Source organism: Salvia hispanica, chromosome 6 (assembly GCF_029641045.1).
Source record: "Salvia hispanica isolate PSC_SH4W2 chromosome 6, Shi_PSC_v1, whole genome shotgun sequence".
Classification (NCBI taxonomy): domain Eukaryota; kingdom Viridiplantae; phylum Streptophyta; class Magnoliopsida; order Lamiales; family Lamiaceae; genus Salvia; species Salvia hispanica.
In genome coordinates, this window is record NC_142697.1 from 8629696 (window position 1) to 8646539 (window position 16844).

Consider the following 16844-nt stretch of genomic DNA (forward strand, 5'->3'; position numbering starts at 1 on the left):
GACGGTTCCCATTATAATTATTGAAATTGCCGCCCCCCTGATTAGGGCGATAATTGTTATTGTAGTTTCCGGGACCGCCTCCTTGCACGTAATTTATTTCTTCCACAGTTGATATGGCAGTTTCGGGTGCATTGACTGCCACTATGGAAGTTGCCGGAATTGGATCTTCCTTCCTCGAGATGTCCATTTGATCAATCCTGACTCTAAGTTCTGCTAACTCCTTAGCAAAAGAACTTTCTTCGGCCTCTTCTATGGCTGCTACTCTTCTCGTGGCATGCCTTTCCTTCGACCACCCCCGACTATTGGTGGCGAACTCCTCGATCACCGCCATTGCATCTTCTCATGTCTTTCTTAGAAATCCTCCATTTGCGCCTGAATCAAGCATAGCACATATTTTCTCGTTAAATCCATTATAGAGGATTCCTACCTGATGGTCTATGGAAAAACCATGGTTTGGGCATTTTCGAAGAAGAGCTTTGAAACGAGCAAATGCCTCATAGAGGGGCTCGTCATGGCCTTGTGTGAACTGAAAGATCTCACTTTTGAGCTTCAAAATAGTGCCTGGCGGGTAGTATTTGTCGAGGAAGGTAGCTACGATGTCCTTCCATGTGGAGACCTTTTCTGGTGGCATACACTCAAACCACTCTTTAGCAGAATCAATCAATGAGAATGGAAAAAGTCTTACCCGTATGACATCGTCGTCGACACCATTTAATTTCAGAGTGTTTGCGATTTCCACGAATTTGGAGAGATGGCGGTTAGCATCTTCAGTCGCCCTACCTGCAAAAGGAGTTTGCTCGACCCTTTGGATAAGGGGCATGCGTAACTCAAAATTGTTAGCATCAATACGAGGGCCGTTAGGAAAAGTGATCATATTCCCATGATTGAACATGTTCATCACAGGTAATGTTTCTCTGTTCTTCTTTTCCATGGCTTCTTGGGCTGCTCTCTCCGCATCTCTCTCATCCATCAGCAACTTCACCATCTCCTGCAGCTTCTCAATATCTGTTCGGTCACCCATTTTTCCTGATCCTTTTTCACTTCTTATTATTCTACGAGTTCTTTCAAGCTCTAAATCAAGCGGCTCTAAGATGTACTTCCCAGAACGCGTTCGCATACAAAACCTGCAAGACTCAAAAACAAAAACAAATTAAACTAAAAAAAATTAAAACAGAAAGCAATAAAAATCCAAAGTAGTAAAATTATCCGTTTGAAGATATCACTCCAAAGTGAATTGTCTTCCCCGACAACGGCGCCAAAAACTTGATGCACTTTTTATTTGCACTATAAATACCTGCAAGTATACAGAGTAGGTATAGTATAGCAAAAGGTTAGTACCGGGTATCGAACACGGGGAAGATGTACACAAAGTGTCTATCTTCTACTAGAACTCAATTACTATCTGGAGAAACAAGAATTTTTTTTGTAACTTTTTGAAAACAGTAAATATTAAAAACAGTAAACAACTAAAAACAAGCAAATCACGGAGAGAAAAGTATAGAGATAAGGGGAATTCCAGGGATGTGCTTTCGCTTTATGGTTATACAAATTCCAAACTACAATACCCTAGCACAGTTAATACTTTGAAAGGACGAGTCACCTAGCTTATGCTCATGCGCTACAAACGTTGATTACTAACATTAGGGTTGTCAATTCTAACACGTAACTCCAAAAAGCTCCTAAGACCCTTGAAAAGTCCTCACTCTCAATTAACAGTGCCGTATTAAAGGAAGCTAACTGTAGTGTCTACTAAGTGGATCTAACTCGCTAGAACTCTGTCACAGTTATGAAGCAAGTTGTATTGAATCATACATAATTGTGTCACTCAATTATGAAGCATCATGATTAACTTAGGGAAGAAACAAAGTAAAAACAAAACGGATATTAAATAGAAAACGGAATTGTATAACCAAAGTTGCTACTAACACATCCCTAGAATTCTATGAGTTTAGTTACACATGACTGAATAAACTAAAAACATAGATTGAAGGGAAAGCAATCTGAACATAAAACTAAAGAAAATAAAACCCGTAGGTTGAATCCTTGTCGTTCTTGATGTTCTTGAAATCCTTCTTCAACTCCTTGCACAATTGAAGTACTCTAGCTTTTGATCTCTATGAATGTGTTCTTGTTGTGTGTCGGAAAAAAACTCTTTTTGATGAAGCTTGAGGTCCTATTTATAGGGGAAGATTATTCCTCATCATAGAAGGAAAAGATCTTCAAAATTTGGTAAATCTTGGATCAAATCTAGGGCTGGTCGGATTCGCCGCCTTTCTCCGGCGGGCCGCCGCACCTTGGCCGGCGGTCGCCGCGTTGGAGTCCAGAGACTCTGACCCTTCGGTGGCGGACCGCCACATGTCCTCCGGCGGTCGCCGGGCGAGACTCTTCTCCTAGCGTAAATTTCCGAGGCGGGCCGCCACATAGCTCTGACCGCCGGGCGCCGGCGGTCGCCGTACAACTTCGCGGCGGTCGCTGGTCGCCGTCTGACTCCAGATTTCCAGACTATGCGTTTTTACTCCCCTTTTCGGCTCAAATATGCACATTTCTCACAAAACACGTCAAAATACCAAAATGTATAGAATATGCAAATAATGGACATGTAGAGTGATTTTGATGACAAAAACGGACCAAATAATGGCCTTAAAACAGTGCAAAATCCGGGCGTATCAGTTTACACCATAAGGAGACGAACAAAGGGTTATGATCAGTAGTGGGAGTCTAATCTCCATTAATGAATCCAAGCATTCATCTAATGAATGTGATAGTTATGTAAGAAGGAATCAAAGTCTTTCTAAGACAAGTTTGATTATGTGATGAGTTGTACTCATTAAAATCTTATCATTGGTGGGATAAATTTTAAAGAAACTATCAACATCAGTACCTTCTACAAAACACGAGTTGTGGACTAGAGCGTCTCTAGTCTAGCACATCTCAAGGTGTAATGTTGTTCCAACACGTGTTGGAAAAGTGTCCAAGAAATTGGAGTTGAGTACTGAGGCATGTTTTAAGGTTTGTCCCAAATGATGTAAAGTTATAAGTTCTGTAATCTTCAAAGATATAATTCTTGTATGAAGATCAAGAGATGAACTACAAGCCTAACAGCGTGATAACTCTCAAAATAAAGAGAGAGATATCGGACTTTCCACATTACCAAGAAGTCATACCATTAGAAACTTTTGCACTAATAATATCAACTTTAGTACCTAAGATTGTAAGAACCATATCGTAGTGGGAGCGTTCCACTGGAACACAACAAGTTCTTGGGTCTAAGAGTGTCGTTAGACTCGGTCTTAGATTAACTTGAACATAATCCCTTTATCTACAATGTAGTATTGGTTTATTTGGATAATCATCTTTGAACATGTGATAGATTCCATATTACAATCTAAGATAGACAACATGTTTTACAAGACTTGCAATACTACCTACAGTCTGTGTCAGTCAGTGGGAACAAGTATCTTTGCAAGTGTAAATTTGGATCTCAAATGGCTAGACAATGACAATGGGTTATGCCCAAAGAGAATTATCTTCTCGCTATCGTTGTGCCAGAATTTATTCGATCATATTGTCTATTAGAACTTACATAAATTAGAATGTATGTATTACGATTGTCAAGACAGCCTTTTACAAATAGAAGTCTTGAGGAAATCATCTACTAGAACATTCTAATGGGATATGTAATTAAGGGCAAGAAACGCATGATTGGAAGCTTATATAGACCTTCGTGGTCTTAGGCAAACATCTAAATCAGAGTATATGTGTTTTATCAAAATTGTCAAATGTCTGGAATTTGACTTTTGCCCCTAGCAGTGCTTTAAGCACCAGGAAGTTGAAAGTGCATTAAATGTGGTATTATTGGTACTCTACGATGATGAAATCTACAAAAGTTGCAAATAACTAAGATTGGCATCTAGCGCAGGAAACTGGTTGTCTACCCAGTTTAACATAAATGATTTAAGAGAAACTAATACATTCTTAGAATCTAAGTCCTTTTAAGATGCTAGAAAGAATGTTGAGATTCTCTTAGGAATCCTATATCTACATTTTGCTTGGAACATTTAAGCATTAGAAATTCCATGAAAAGGTTTATACCTCTCAAGATGGAATTGTCTTGTCTCTAGTCAAGTGTCGTTTGACGCTTAGTGAGATTAAGAATAATGAGACTAGTGTTGGAGATAGATGTCTCATATATGCTATAATGTGTACTAAGTTTGATATTAGTTGTGCTTATGCATTGCAAGTATATATCATATTAACCATGACAAAGGATTTTGATGGAGGTAATGAATATACCCTAGTGCTTGAGAAAGACTAGTAACTATATTCTAGATTACCGGTCATTCATGTAACGTCCTTGGGGTTACACTGTCTTAGTTTTATGACTAATCAGTGATCGAGTAAGTCATCCTCTGAATATATGTTTAATTTAGGAATATATTCCTAATAGCTTTAATCGTAAGTTTGAGTATGCCTATGAGTATTATTTTAAATTACTCTAGCGAAGGCTAACTCGAGTGACACACGAGTTTATTAAGCTAAGCAATCACATACGGGGATGAAATTAATTAAAGATCAAGTACGCAGCAAAGACATTATGGTGAAAAAGATATTATCAGAGAACAACCAAGCAGATTTTTCTTTCACCTTGTGAAATGAATGGTAGTTCGATATATCTAGTATTAATACCTGCTTTGTGTATAAGTGGGAGAGTTTTTGGCAGTGGGTATACTCGAAAGCATGTTTTGAGTATAAGTGGGAGATTGTTAGGTTTGGTATACTGAAAAGCATGTTTCGAGCAAATTTCGCTCGAATAGAATCTTGCTTGTATACGTAAAACTCTATAATCCACTTTTAACCCGATTCAGTATTATTCGAGCAGTTCCGCACGAATAGAATCACTATTATTATCACATTGTGTTTGCTTGTGCATTTATAAGATGTTTTATAAACATTTAAATGCATAAAAAGTAAACAAAGTCTAAGTCTTTTGCTTAGTAGACCGGTTGTGGGCGTCGTCCACTTTAAGGTAACACGGTCAGATCTATGCAATGCTTTGCAAAAGAAAAAGAAGAATTTCACAACCTAGATAGGGCTTTGGCTACCTATCGTGAAAGGTTGCAATGTCAGTCCGCATATTTCTTAGCCTTACTGAAATAAGATGACATTGGTGTGGTATAGCACTGAACGGATCTAACAGCAAGACGTGTCTTTATGCTATCTACTGAAAGACTAGGTCTTGATAAAATACTATTTCTTAATCTACATATGTTAGCATTGAGCATACGGTATTGATTATGCACTACTTTGACTTATCAAATGGTACGGGTTTTTCGCAACCCAATAATCCTGATATATTGGGTAGTGGTGATTAATATCTAGCGGTGCTAGGATTGCTATTATGTTGAAACGTGCGCGAGGTGAGTCTCGTTTGATAATGTCCTCAAGAGGAGCTCGAACAAGGTTTTATTATTCGGAAAACTGGCCAGTTGGAGTTTTATTACTCTATGAATAATAAATAAATGTTTTTTTTGCTCAGTCTACTCTTGGAATTAATAATATGTTAATTAATTAAGTCCATAACAGACATTAATTAATTAATGGACATTTATATCTTAAGCGCGGGAAATAAATAATATAAATAACGGAAACCCGGATTACTTGTAATTTCGGATTTGGATGGGGAGAGTTCAATATTACTTCTGTAGTGGCTGCTCATAATATTCCAATTAAAGCTTGTATTAAATCGTGGGTTCAATTTAATTAGTAAAAATCTAATTGGGGGAGCCCATATCCAAAACCTTCCATAGATCCCTGTCTGTGCCCAAAAGGAACTTAATATAAATAGGAGAATAAAGGAGACAGAAAATACACAATATATTTTCTTCTGAAATTTTCGTTCCTTCTTTTCTTGAAGGAGGATGAAATTTTATTGTTTTTCTCCTCCGTGAGAATTTCAGCTCCTCCTCCGTGAGAAATTTTTCTGTCTCTTTTATTCGAGTCCTAGTATTTTGATAAGATCAGCCCACCCTGATATCGAGATACAGTTCGGGAACCAGAGAGAAGATCCGTGGTCTAGTATTGAAGATCATCGTGGAGAAGGCGCGAGCAATCGACGATTCTTTGGTGAATCAAATCGATAACTCTAAACCGTAGAAATCATGTTTAGGATTTACTCTCTATGAGCATGAATTATTTGCGTTCTAGCATGCAATTATCTGTTTAACATGTGAATTGATTAATCTCATAATCGGTCAAATAGATCCTACGCCTGATTTATTTGTTTTGTACAAGTCTTCCGTTGTGCAAGGGGCACCAAACCCCAGCATAACTTAATTATTTAATTGAGTCTCCCTTGACTAGATCAAATATTGGGTTTCTGGCTTTAAAAACAAAAAACTTTCACCGAATTCCGGTTTTTTCCACGAACTATGAGATTGGATTTTCAAACCACGAACTTTCACATCGTTTGCTATTTCCCCCGGCGGGTCAACGACCAAACCCGGTTTGTCTATGTGTCAATTTTAATCTTATTTGTCAGTAAAGATCCTACTCCCTCCGTTCCGGAGTAATAGAGGCGTTTCGTTTTGAGCACTCATTTTAAAAAAATAATAATAAATAATTAAAGTGGAAAAAGAGTAAAGTAAGAGAGAGAATATTGTAGATAAGACTTTTCACTACATTATTCTCTCTCTTACTTTACTATTTCTCCACCTTAACTATTTATTATCATTTTTTCAAAACGAGAGCTCAAAATAGAACGCCTCTATTACTGTGGAACGGAGGGAGTATTTGGCAATGCCACATGTCTTATACTATTTTGCCATATTCCCATTTTCCATCCTTCATCTTTCTTGTATTCTCATTTCCCACCATTCATGAAGCCTCTCCAAACTCCGATGTCGTCCAATCCACCAGCCGCCGCCGCTACCCCCTCTTCTTCCCCCCTCAACTACTCCGACCTCAATCGCCTCAGCCCCATCGGCAGCAGCATTGTCAATGAAAGCAGCAACGAGATGCACTGTGAAATTCAGAAATCCAAAGAGAAACATATAGATTGAGCATACCGAAGAGACCTCTCTTAGCTACTGCGGCGGTGACGGCCTGACGGGGTAGCATCGCGGTGGAGGCGGCATAAGGGCAGCAACAATGGAGTGAGGCGACGAAGTTAGAGATGGCCTGAATCTGGTAGCACCGCGGTGGAGGCGGCTTGAATCTGGTTGTGAGAGGGCCGAGAAAGGGAAATGAAAGAGAGATGGGAATATAGCTCTATGTAGGCAGCGGGTGTGAGGCGACAGAGTCAGAGACGCCGGCGACAGCGCTGAAGCCGTCTTGAATTCAGCGGAGACGGTACAAGATGTGATGCAGAGATAAATTGGGCAGCTCGGATGTGAAAATAATTTTTTAATTCCAAGTTTTAATTAAAAAAAATTTGGTATTTCACGGTCAACAAATCAGTTTCCAAGACATATTTCCGACTGTCCACGTAGTGCAATTTTACACCTGAAAATTGTAATCGGGTCGGGTTGGGAAATATCAAACGAATCTAAAGTTCATGGTTTTAAAATCCAATCTCATAGTTCGTGGGAAAAACCAGAATTCGGTGAAAGTTTTTGGTTTTTTAAGCCAAAAGCCCTTAAATATTTTTTGATAATTATCCTGTGTGTTTAAATGTCATGCATTAAATGGATTTATCTGTTTATTTGGTGTTTATCTATTTTAAGTGGATTATCTGCTTTATCTGCATATGTGATAGTTATGCAAAAACCTTACAAAATATCTAAGTGACGATTACAATAAGTGCGTTGTATACGGTCTCCATCGGTTTGTTTGCAAACTTTATGAAGCTAGTTTCTAATATTATCTCCACCCATTATGTGGGGACAATAATCTTACGAAATAGCAAGTTCATATGGGAAGACTTCTCAAATATAAATAGTGTGAACTATAAAGTAGTTTCTAATATTATCGCCACCCATTATGTGGGTACAATAATCCTAAGAAATTACAGTTTTTCAGAAGTTCAAACAGAATTTATGAGATAGCTTGATTTTGTTATCAACACATGAGCATTGTTATGGGAGGGTGTTGTAGAAACAAAATTCTGTAATGCGAAATCTGATGGTCGTGCTTAGGCAACATTAGGCAGCCATGCCATTATGTGGTCTCTGGACTATTCATCGGTGTTGTGACCAGTAAAAATGTTAAAGTTTTGAATGAGTATTGACCTCTTATGGAGGCTACCTGTTTTCGATTTTACAGTTGCAAGATACATAATTGTTTTGTGGTTATTTGTGATTATGTATTGAGCATGAGTATGTGATAATAAGTTTATTTGCAAAATCTTCATTATGTCATTTAATATTTGTCTGCGATCCTTAAAGAAAGTAAACTCGAATGCCTAAATTATGTAGACCGGAAACGAAAATGGATAAGATTCTCATCGCTGAAAGCTTGGAGTTTATACTCAATGATTCATGTCCTCCATTTCCTCGACATAATTCCACGAAGAAGGTTCGAGAATGCATTGCACATGTACTTGACAAGCTCTTTGAGGAATAAGGTCAAGCTATTTTCCTTTAAGTAGCTCGACAAGTCTTGGTTAATGACGATGAAAGATGGATATCAATAGAATCTGTCAAGATGATTCGATTGGAATATCCTAAAGTGACAGAATGTTTTGAGGATCTTTTGATCACTCAAATAGTTTCTAACACAAGTCATTGCCTAAAGTAATAAGAAATGACTACAAGAAGGATTAACTGAAAAGTAGAAAATCTTCAAAATAATAGTCGTTATATTACTGTTAAAGGAAAGTAACATGATAGGTGATGAATTCATAAAGGTTGCATTTTTTCATTAAGTCCTAGTTCATTTGAAGAAAAGACTAGATATGGAAATGGGAGAGCCTGAATTGTCATCAAAGTTTGTTTAAAGCGAGAGAAGATGCTTTGTGAGTTGGATTGACCTATTTTATAGAAGGACAATGACTTACATGACAATTCAACTTCTAAGTAAGAGATCTTGATCTATTAATGCAACTTCAAAGTTAGGTTTTTGTTGCAGTGGGAGCTATTAATGCTCAACTATTGTTTTATGGTTGATGCTTAAGGCATCATAGTATTAAAATAATATAAGTCCGACAAGGTTGAGTATTCAACAACACATCAACTTCTTAATCATTGAATGATAAAGTATTTATGGCTCTTAGTCTTAAGGCTAAGAAAATACTTAGCAATTGTTCGAACTGATCTAGACTATCAAGATTTTAACATTTCGTTAAATAGCTTGAGAGTTGAGAAAGTCTGTTTGATGCACTATGAGTTAGAATCATTTGATTTTTCAAGAGATTCAGAATGCTTATAGAAGTGCAACATAGAAAAACTAGCAAGTCTCAATGGTTTACACCATAAGGAGACGGGCATACACCATAAGGAGACGGGCAAAGGGTTATGATCAGTAGTGGGAGTCTAATCTCCATTAACGAATCCAAGCATTCATCTAATGAATGAGATAGTTATGTAAGAAGGAATCGAAGTCTTTCTAAGACAAGTTTGATTAAGTGATGAGTTGTACTCATTAAAATCTTATCATTGATGGGAAAAACATTAAAGAAACTACCAACATCAGTACCTTCTACAAAACACGAGTTGTGGACTAGAGCGTCTCTAGTCTAGCACATCTCAAGGTATAATGTTGTTCCAACACGTGTTGGAAAAGTGTCCAAGAAATTGGAGTTGAGTACTGAGGCATGTTTTAAAGTTTGTCCCAAATGATGTAAGGTTATAAGTTCTGTAATCTTCAAAGATATAATTCTTGTACGAAGATCAAGAGATGAACTACAAGCCTAATAGCGTGATAACTCTCAAGATAAAGAGAGAGATATCAGATTTTCCAAATTACCAAGAAGTCATACCATTAGAAACTTTTGCACTAGTAAAATCAACTTCAGTACCTAAGATTGTAAGAACCATGTCGTAGTGGGAGCGTTCCTCTGGAACACAACAAGTTCATGGGTCTAAGAGTGTCGTAAGACTCAGTCTTAGATTAACTTAAACATAATCCCTTTAACTACAATGTAGCATTGGTTATTTTGGATAATCATCTTTGAAAAGGTGATAGATTCCATATTACAATCTAAGATAGACAACATGTTTTACAAGACTTGCAATACTACCCATAAGCTGTGTCAGTCAGTGGGAGCAAGTATCTTTGCAAGTGTAAATGTGGATCTCAAATGGCTAGACAATGACAATGGGTTATGCTCAAAGAGAATTATCTTCTCGCTATCGTTGTGCCAGGATTTATTCGATCCCATTGTCTATTAGAACTTACATAAATTAGAATGTATGTATCATGATTGTCAAGTTTCCGTGCATGAATTTCTTCGTTTGCTGTGTCATTACCACCTTTCATGTTAGCCAGTAGGAGTAATCTGCAGTCATTTGCTGTTAATCTTCAAGTTTAAGCTTTTTAATTAATGAATCCTGTGTTTGAATCTGTTAATCTGAGTTCATACATGGTGTTGTGTTCATATGATTTCTGTTAGTACTTGTTGAAGAAGAAAACATCACAATCCACTTTTACTTTGGACCATTTTTGCTTTTTAGTTACTTTTTACATTTGTCCTTTACTTTAAGTTTGTACCCTCTAGACCTGTTAGAGTTGCCACCCAGCCACCAAATATGCCCTGCTGTCCTATATTTCCTCATTTAGTAACTGTCTACTTTCCACATGTCTCTGAGACATCTTCTCCCCTATTTTCACGCACACAACCACATGTCCGTCACTTTCACGCCCACTAGTCAGTAGAGTACCAGCTTTAATTTCCTTCTAGGTAGAATCTCAACCCAACGCGTGGTAGATAACTGAAGAACTGTGATAATTATGTGTAATTATGGTCTAGAAGCTAATGATGGTTAGTGAAGGCGTGTTCTTAAGAAAAGTTGAGGAAAACCTTCGGTCCAAGGAATCCGCTAGACACTGGGTCTAGGAACTCAAAGAACCTTGAGCTACCTGTCATCGGGCACACATTCACTCCCTTAACTCCCTCTTCAAAAACCCTCAACCCGTTTAGCTAGGAAAAAAACTAGTACGTGGAAATAGGGATCGATTCCACAGAGATGAATGCACAAGTAAATATGCTCAAGGATTTGGGGACTATTTTTGTGTTGGCTACTGCCACGCAATTTTTGGGTTGAGCTTTTTATCCTAGACTTGGTAATTAAAATATGTTACTCTAACAACTGGATCGAAAGAACTATTTCCTAAATTTACCTAGAACTAGGAAAACAACTGAAGGTGGGGACCATTTTCTGAAAAGGTAGAGTACGGATGAAAGGCTGCAAAATAACTAACTAAAGGACTAACTAACAGCGACATTATCTTCTCCAACATTTGGCATGAAACAACCCGTAAAAACAAAGCGAGAACGTAAATCGAAACAAAGCAGACGAAATTAAAGGCAACAAAACGAAGAACAATTAAAACTAAAGCAGATCTACGGCTACTAGACGAAGTAAAGTAAAAATGAAAGCAGAAAATCAAAGATCCATGCACAACTCAGTTCCCCTGTTCAGATCCACACTTCGGATGCTAAATCTACTCCGGATCCAAGCACCCGAGACAAACTCCGATCAAAATCATCACCATAACTGCAGATTCGCCGATTCACCACAGATCAACAACAAATTTCCCAGATCAAGTACAGAAACATCCAAACAGAGAATATCAATCAACCTCCGAAATAAAACCTCAAAACATAGAATCAACGTAAATCAGCACAAAATCAACACCATCATGATGTAAAATAAAATTCATAGATAAACGATAAGTAGCAACGAGCAATCGACTTCAAAAAATGGTGAAGTTCGACGGAAATAAACGCGCAAAAGCTGAAACGTAAACAATTGTATCTTCGCCCTCCGTGAGGACGGTGTTGCAAAAGAATTTCTCAAAAATGAACCTCTAAACTACCCCAGAATCCCCATTTTCCCAAGTGTGTGAGTGTGTGTGTGAGCTGAGAGCTAAAATCATGTATATGTCGTGTGTTGTATGCTCCTCTTTATATAGGCATGGAAGTGGGTCCAGCGGGTGCTCTTTTGTTTGAATAGTCTTCTTTGCCCTCAACTTTGGACTCCCTTCGTCTAGTCATTTTCTTCCTTGATTCTGCTCACTTTTCATCTCCTTTCTTCGCTGGTCCACTGCCTTCAATTCTTCCTGGACCTAGCGAATTCCTTCACACACCTGGCTTAAAAATTGTGTTAGACCCAATAATTGGTGATTTTTTTATCACATAACCGATGCATGAAATTATCCTTATCAAACTGCTCACACTTAAACCATACTTGTCCTCAAGTATAAAGACAAGAAAAAGAAATAAGGCGAATTTCAACGCATGGTTATCCCATGACCGACTCTCTAGACTCTATCTTAACAGAGACTCCTGGACCAAGACACAGACCGACACACAAAATAACAAACACTTAAAAGAAAAACACATAAACACATATGCATGAACTAACTTAAACTTTTAGGCAACCGTCCCCACAAGATTAAGGTCAATCCAACAGGCTGCACTTCTCCAAATTGGCCCCTTCCCTTCTTCTACCTAATCAATCTGTCAGTTCGTCAAGATAGTCTTTACTTCCCCAATTGTTGGATTCACTCGATCAATCATTCCTCACAGGGATGTTACGACCGAATTTCTCATAAGTTAATGCCATACCACTGAAGCGTCGGGTTATGAGAGTTTTCTCCTTTCTACACTTCGTTTCCCCTTTTATTCATGGGTCAGTTTACTATTGCTTCCTTCCCTTTAGACATATTTCCCCTGGACTTCGTCCAGCTTATATCTCATCTTTTTTTTTTCTCTCTCTCTCTCTCTCTCTTTTTTTTTTCTCTGGACTTTGTCCAGCTTATTCCTCCACTTTTTTTTTTCTCTGGACTTTGTCCAGCTTATAACTCCTTTCCTTTACCTGGACTTCGTCCAGCTTATACCTTCATAACCCAATTTCCCCCTATTTTTTTTCTCCTTCATGACTCTTCTCCCTAAGCATTCAGTGGCGGCCCCATTTTACATATGTTAGCTCAAAATTTTTTTTAGGCTTATAACTCGCTCTTATAGTGGAGCTTCACAACTAAGTCAGCTAAAGCATCTTCTATCGTTCTTACTTCATTCAGACTGACCTCGGCTTATTAAAGGAAAAGGCTTCTAAGTTGAAATACATCCTATCTTCAATTACACTCACTAAGGAGATCATGCCGTATTATATTCACCAGCTCATGCGACACAATTCAAACCTAGACTTAACGACTCTTGACAATTAAAATACATACAAACATTGACTCCCCTCTCCCTCCCACTTCACTCAAACTTGTCCCCAAGCCATCGTCGTGAAGGGGGGAAACAGGGCAGTCAATCCATCAAACAACAACAAAGATAACCAAATAAAACTTCTCACACTTAGACCGAGCATCAGGCTAAGTGGGAGAAGACAACAAAAAAATAGAAAACACAAACTTCTCATGTAACGCCCCACTTTTTCAAACCCTAATTTTCGGGTTATAAAATTTTTGCATTAAATGCCCTAAATGCTATGATATGTGGATTATTTGATGAGTAATTAATTGCATAGTGTCTTTGTGACCTAATTGCGTATGAGAATGGAGATTGAGTTGAATAGTCAACTTGTTGAAATGTTGACGTGGCTATTGAATAGTCAAAGATGGGAAAATATGACGTGGCCGTTGAAAGGTCAATGCGTTGAGAAAAAGAAGAGGAAGTGCGGAAATGATTGATTGGGTGTGAATATTTGATGCGGAGAAATATAATTGTGGGTGAATTATTTTCCTAAGGGATGAGTGAGGAGTAAATAGGAGTATTATTTTAAATGTGTGGAAATTTTCGGCCATCATGATTATTGGAGAAGAAATCCTATTTTTCTTGGATTTAATTATTTGTTTGGGATAATTATCCAAATTAAATCCAAAGTCCAAATACTCTATAAATCCTACATGGAATTTTCGAATCACCACTTTGATTTTTCCCATGAGATATTCGAAAATCTCATATATTGGAGAAGAGGGAATTATTTATATTATTTGATCCCTTATTTATTCTATTCCATGAATAAATATAAATATGCTAGAATATCTTACCATATCTTGCCAAATCTAAGAAGATATTGCCATATCCTAATTTAATTAGGATTTATACTAAATCCCTTTTGAGAATGAAAAAGTCACGCCACTTTCCTTTTTAATTGGGGAAGAATATTAATAGTTTTCTTGCTCCGTGATATATTATTCTACTCCGTGAAATATTTGAATTAAATCATAGGCTAAATAAATAAGCCTAAATTTCGAAATCCCCTATATTCTCAACGGTTTCAACGCCAACTACTCTTCAAATCTCTCCATATCTTCTCAAATCTCTAATTTATTTAATTAGAGATATTATTGTTGGCACTCTATAAATAAGAGGAGAGGAAAATCAAAACCCTAGCTACAAAAATCGCCCCACTCTTGAAAACCGTTCCCCACTTCTCCCCCACTCTCTCCAAATTTTCTTCAAGTTTTCTTCAAGATTTCTTCATCAATTGAGAAGAATTCAAGTTGAAGTTCAAGATTTTATTGAAGAATCAAGGCTATAACTTGTTTCTACCGATTGTTCTTTTGGAAAAAGTACTTTAATCTTTGATCTCCTCTTCTTCTACCGATTAATCGGTGTTCTTGAGTCCACATGCATTTAGATTGAGTGAAGGGGAAATAAATTGATGAAATTGGGATGCATGGATGTGTGTGTGTGTGACCGAGAGTGTGTGTGTGTGCACGCCTCGGGAGGCGTGCACATGTGTTGTGATCGTGTGCATGTGTTGTGTGTGTGGAACACTCATGCGTGACACGATTTAATGGTGAATTTGGAGTTGTTATTTGAATAAAAATGATATGCTAATCATACCTTGATTTTGGATGATGATATTAAAGATTTATCATTGGGAAAATGGGAAATATGGGAGACATGCATGATTTGAAATCAATGATTGAAACTGATTTGTGATACGCCTAATTTAAAGGTGATACTTCGCGCTCTCAGCGTGATAAACGAGGAGAAGAGAATACTTTCGAGATAAGCCGACGAGGTGGACTTTCTTTTAAAATAAGGACATTGTCCTAAACTGATATTGATGAGAATGAAATATGTGTTATCATGCCTTGATTTGTTTTGTCGTGCCTATCCCTCGTGGCTATGCGACTATTGATTTAATCGAATTCGGAACCTTGTAGAGCCGCAAACTCTACTTGGGTTAGTGTACACCAATGTTAGACCGAGTGTCAGCGTACGGGTTGGCCGGTCTAGTGACTTGGATTGCGGCCGCAGTCCTTGTCATGTAGAATGAGGATATGGTAAACGTCGATGTGAAAAATGGTTGCGCGACCGTGATATTTGAGAAAGAATATATTTTGGTGCCTCTGGTCTTTCTAAAGTTAAAACCCCGATGGACACTTGAAAATGGCATGATAACTATAATTGTGATAAAACTGTTTTCGGCATGAGTCCACTGAGTATGTTTATAGTACTCAGCCCTGCATGTGTTTTCCCTATGTGCAGGTTGAGCGGTGACGAGCGGGCGGCGGTATTGAGTAGGAAATAATAAGATGATCTGTTGGTACTTAAAGTGTCGTTGTGTCTCCATACATAGCCTCACTTCTTTCTTGGTCGCTTCCGCTATATTATGAAAAATTGTTATCTTTTGGTTGGGATGAATACTTTTAGATTCGTGGGAATATTTTGGATATGGAACACTTGAGAATATTTTGGAACTATTGCTATTTTTGAGCATTTTTGGTGATAGCCTTTTTGTTGGATTTCTTTGCTAAGGCATCATTTCTCTCCTACATAATTGTTCATTAAATGCTTTGGTAAAATCCCTTTTTAAATGGAACCCTAGCCTATGATCTTTGATGCATTTAAGTCCGCCTAGTTAACGATCGCCGCATTTATTATACCCTAGATGGGCGGGTCGTTACAGTTGGTATCAGAGCCTCAGTTCTTTCCGCTCTGGACCCAAGAGTCTTGTTGAATTAAAAAAATCTGAAATTTGTGTAAATTGATTAATGGATAATCGTCGAAGGCTCAACACCGCAACTCGTCTCCGCTCAACCACGATGAATGAGGTAACAAGTATCTCTTGAATATTGATTTGAACTATGAAATATTGGAAGTTGAAGCGAATGGGAGTTGATGTGATATTTGAAAATTTGCGGTGGAATATAAAATGATGATTATGTATGCATGCGAAATTGCAAAATATGATTATGCAAAGCAAATGATAAATGTTGTTATGCAAGTGATTATATGTTGAGACCGTTATGAGTTGAACGAATAAAACTCTATGAAATTCTATATGAATTGTGATTTTCGTGATATATGATGAACGACATCTATGAGAATGAGCTTGAGCATGCTGCTATACATAGTTGTAAGTCGCGCCGTGAATGAAAATTTTGTGATAATATCGAACTTAGAGGCATCAAACGCCGAATACTAGGCGATCGACTTATGAGAACGAATAGCGAAGCGTTGAAACGCGAAAATATATATATATATATACAAACCTTTTGGCACGGAAAGGAAATTCCGTTATTTCTTGATATGATATTATCTCCACACCTCCGTCGTTCGACGCATACACACACACACACATATATATATATATATATATCCATCGTACTCTCAGCATCAGTTGAAATCTTATACACTATTGATATTTTCTTCGATCCTTGTTCTGATGCTGAGATTTCTTTTGTAGATGCCTAATCATTATTACGCACCGATGCGCGAT

General features: G+C 37.7%; 1 non-coding gene across 1 annotated transcript; it reads left to right on the forward strand.

The window, feature by feature from the left end:
* The first annotated feature begins 443 nt into the window (after positions 1–443).
* On the forward strand, positions 444–550 carry LOC148923157 (small nucleolar RNA R71). Its single transcript, XR_016133102.1, has one exon. It is a non-coding gene; the product is annotated as a small nucleolar RNA R71 (small nucleolar RNA).
* Positions 551–16844: the final 16294 nt, after the last annotated feature.